The following is a 4884-nucleotide window of genomic DNA, read 5'->3' as shown; positions in this document are numbered from 1 at the left end:
AAGCTATTTTGAGATATTTGAATGACTAAGGTTAGTTTCTAGTGAATGACCTAGAAACATCCCCATATGTTTATATCTGATACAACTGACTAAACATATGTTTTGTACTATAAAGGAGTAATCTGTTGATTAATGTATCTTAGCTGAATTAAAATGTTCATTGCCCTAACTCCCTAAGCTAAAGTAGAAGTGTCCATGTTGCCATCTTCTTAGTCAAGGAATTATAATTGTGTCTTATTTTATGCTTTAATATGTACTTAAATAAATCATATATGGACCCTGTCATTCAAACATAAGTTAGAAAATGATGCTTACATAAATAAAATTAGAGAAGATATTATGAGATTGCTAAATTGTAAGGAAGTTTATGGGCTTCCCCAGTGTTTCAGCAGTAAAGAATCCTCCTGCAACGCAGGAGACCCAGGTTGGATCTCTGGAGGGCATGGCAACCCACTCCAGTATCCTTACCTGGAGAATCTGATGGACAGAGGAGCCTGGTAGGATACAGTACTGCTGCTGCTGCTGCTAAGTTGTTTCAGTCGTGTCCAACGCTGTGCGACCCCATAGACAGCTGCCCACCAGGCTCCCCCATCCCTGGGATTCTCCAGGCAAGAACACTGGAGTGGGTTGCCATTCCTTCTCCAATGCATGAAAGTGAAAAGTGAAAAGTGAAAGTGAAGTCGCTCAGTTGTGTCGGACTCTTCGCGACCCCATGGACTACAGCCTACCAGGCTCCTCTGTCCATGGGATTTTCCAGGCAAGAGTACTGGAGTGGGGTGCCATCGCCTTCTCCGAGGATTCAGTACACAGAAGGGCAAAGATCGGAAAGGACTGAAGCAACTGAGCACCCAGGCACAAGGTAGTTTTACAAGAGCTGAGGATTTCTGGAATGGGGACATCTGCATTTCCATTGTAAGGGCTCCATTGTATGGATATGGTTTGATTAAAGAAGCAGCCTCATCCTAAGAATTCTGGTTAGAGGTGTTCTCAGTTGGAAAAATAGTAACAAGTTGATGACTTCCTGTGTAAGAATTCTAACCATTTAAAGAAACTATAATTTCACTAAAATTTTAGTAATAACAGATTTTCTTCTTCCAGAAGTGCTGAAAATTTGAGTGTTTTTCAAGTATACATACATACTTCTGATTTGTACATTGTTTCTCTTTTTGAACCAGATGATTAAGAATAATGTTACTGACCATAAACTAAATGTGGAAGCCATAATTAAAAACATTAACACAATTTCTATGGAGCTAAAGAAAATGAATGGTAAGTAGGAATCACTGAATTAAAATGTTTGCAAGTCATTGTTATAGAGTAGTCAATTTGTGCTTCTGCTGGGTGTAACTGAATTTTGCCTATTCATTATGATTTCTCTATTTCTTAAGCAATGTTTACAATGTAGTATGAACTCTGAAGATGCATTATGTTTGAGCATTGACCTGAAAGATAGCAGACTTGAATTCTCATCCCTGACATATTATAAAAAGCTTCAGTTCAGTCACTCAGTCATGTCCGACTCTTTGCGACTCCATGGACTGCAGCATGCCAGGCTTCCCTGTCCATCACCAACTCCTGGGGCTTGCTCAAACTCATGTCCATGGAGTTGGTGCTGCCACCCAACCATTTCATCCTCAGTGGTCCCATTCTCCTCCTTATAGAAACCTTATGATGTCTAACTAACCCCTCTAAATTTACTCCCCATCCTTTCCTTCAACAAACTATTACACAGTGATGTCACAGTCTGCAAAATTCAGTATCTTTATCCATTAATCATTATAGTCTCTAAAGTTCCTTCTAAGTCAAAACTTGTAAGTTTGCTTGATTGTGTGAATTGATGATTCTAGTAGGATTAGACCTTATAGATCATGATATTTAATCACTCACCTTACAGAAATAGTCTGTAATTTTATTCCAGGTATGTAGAATTTCTGTGATTGAATATTTCATCTATTCTTGACCAAACATTTCCTGTGTTGGGAAAAACTCTCTCTGTGTTGGAAAACTCTGTTACCAGTCTATTCTATATTAGACAGTTTTTCATCATGGACTAGCTGAAATCTTTTCCCTATTCCTTTCACCCATTGGTCATTTTTCTAACCATGAAAATCACTGAATATGTAGTTATTGTTCTTATGACAACTCTTGATATATGAAGACAGCCTCTGTGTCAGTTAAGAGACCGTTCTACAAGTAACAAAATACCAATTTAACATTTATTATGCAATAAAGAAATAATAATAAGATTCAAGGTTGGGCAACCCTAAAGTTAATTCAGGGTTTTAAAGGTTTCATCAGGTATTAGGTTTTCATATTTTCTGCTCTGTTATGTTCACTCTGTTTATCACTTCTCGTGGTCATTACCTGCAGACATGATCATATACAGATGCTCTCTCTGCCTGTGTCTCTTAAATAACCCTTTCTCCAGATCCCTCCAGCACATTTTCCCTTTCCTTTCATTGGCCAGATTTGCACCACATGTATATCCTACAGCAGTTACTACAAGGAGACTAGGACTGCCACAACCAGTTTAGACCAGTCAGGACGTACTGCTGAAACTGGGGAGAGGATCACCTCAAGTGCAATCAAGTTGTGCCCCAGGAAGAAGAGGGAAGTGGCTGTTAGTTAGGCACCAAGTCGGGAGTGCCTGCTATGTTTTTCCATGTATTCTCCTAAGCATTTCCCACATTTATGGCAGAAAGCAAAGAAAACTAAAGACGCTCTTGATGAAAGTGAAAGAGGAGAGTGAAAAAGTTGGCTTAAAACTCAACATTCAGAAAACTAAGATCATGGCATCTGGTTCCATCACTTCATGGCAAATAGATGGGGAAACAGTGGAAACAGTGAGAGATTTTATTTTGGGGGGCTCCAAAACCACTGCAGATGGTGACTACAGCCATGAAATTAAAAGATGCTTGCTCTTTGGAAGAAAAGTTATTACCAACCTAGACAGCATATTAAAAAGCAGAGACATTAGTTTGCCAACAAAAGTCCATCTAGTCAAAGCTATGATTTTTCTAGTAGTCATGTATGGATGTGAGAGTTAGACTGTAAAGAAAGCTGAGCGCTGAAGAATTGACACTTTTGAACTGTGCTGTTGGAGAAGACTCTTGAGAGTTCCTTGGACAACAAGGAGATCCAACTAGTCCATCCTAAAGGAAGTCAGTCCTGAATATTCATTGGAAGAACTGATGCTGAAGCTCAAACTCCAATACTTTGGCCACCTGATGCAAAGAACTGACTCATTTGAAAAGATCTTGATGCTGGAAAAGATTGAAGGCGGAAGGAGAAGGAGATGACAGAGGATGAGATGGTTAGATGGCATCACCGACTCAATGGACATGTGTTTGAGTAGACTCCAGGAATTGGTGATGGACAGGGAAGCCTGGCATGCTGTGGTCCATGGGGCCGCAAAGAGTCAGACACTACTGAGCGACTGAACTGACTGAAGCATTTCCCAAGCGCTTCATGGACTGATCCGGGAACACCGCTGTCTCAGGTGATGTTAATAGATATTATAAATGGAATCAGTGAACTGATGATCAAATAATTTTGGGAAGGGCTTTATGCTAGATAATTCTGTCACAAATTCACAGTACATATTAACAGAGGCTGTGAGGAGTCTGATGTAAAGGAATAGGGTTACCTTTGCTTAATTCATCATCTCTCAAAAGCAATCTCAACAGCAAGGATTACCTTTCTGAAATATAAATCTGCTGAAAATGCTCATTGGCTCATCATTGTCTTCAGGACTAAGTCCAGACCTCCTAGAATGGACTATAAGACCTTGAGATCAGACCCTGCCTACCTCTCCTTTCTGCTACCTCATTCTTCATTCCCTACACATTCCAGATTCCAGCCACATTGAACTATCTGCATATCTACACGTTTGCTCTTTTTTGTGGCTGTGCCCTAATTATTACATGCATCTTCTCCTGAAGTGCCCACTCCACCTCCACAGGCTGCCTCCCTACCTCCACCTCACCAGGTCTGGTTCAGTTCAGTTGCTCAGTCATGTCTGACTCTTTGCGACCCCATGAATTGCCTGGACAGGGAGGCCTGTCCATCACCAACTCCCGGAGTTCACTCAAACGCACGTCCATCGAGTCGGTGATGCCATCCAGCCATCTCATCCTCTGTCGTCCCCTTCTCCTCCTGCCCCCAATCCCTCCCAGCATCAGAGTCTTTTCCAATGAGTCAACTCTTCACATGAGGCGGCCAGAGTATTGGAGTTTCAGCTTCAGCATCAGTCCTTCCAAAGAACACCCAAGACTGATCTCCTTTAGAATGGACTGGTTGGATCTCCTTGCAGTTCAAGGGACTCTCAAGAGTCTTCTCCAACACCACAGTTAAAGGATCAATTCTTCGGCGCTCAGCTTTCTTTACAGTCCAACTCTCACATCCATACATGACCACTGGAAAAACCATAGCCTTGACTAGATGGACCTTTGTTGGCAAAGTAATGTCTCTGCTTTTGAATATGCTGTCTAGGTTGGTCATAACTTTCCTTCCAAGGAGTAAGCGTCTTTTAATTTCATGGCTGCAGTCACCATCTGCAATGATTTTGGAGCCCCCAAAAATAAAGTCTGACACTCTTTCCACTGTTTTCCCATCTATTTCCCATGAAGTGATGGGGCCAGATGCCATGATCTTCGTTTTCTGAATGTTGAACTTTAAGCCAACTTTTTCACTCTCCTCTTTCATCAAGAGGCTTTTTAGTTCCTCTTCACTTTCTGCCATAAGGGTGGTGTCACCTGCATATCTGAGGTTATTGATATTTCTCCCGGCAATCTTGATTCCAGCTTGTGCTTCTTCCAGTCCAGCGTTTCTCATGATGTACTCTGCATATAAGTTAAATAAGCAGGGTGACAATACACAGCTTGT

Source organism: Bison bison, unplaced genomic scaffold (genome assembly GCF_000754665.1).
Source record: "Bison bison bison isolate TAMUID 2011002044 unplaced genomic scaffold, Bison_UMD1.0 scf7180017864343, whole genome shotgun sequence".
NCBI classification, from domain to species: Eukaryota; Metazoa; Chordata; class Mammalia; order Artiodactyla; family Bovidae; genus Bison; species Bison bison.
Note: the sequence above shows the minus strand (reverse complement) of the source record.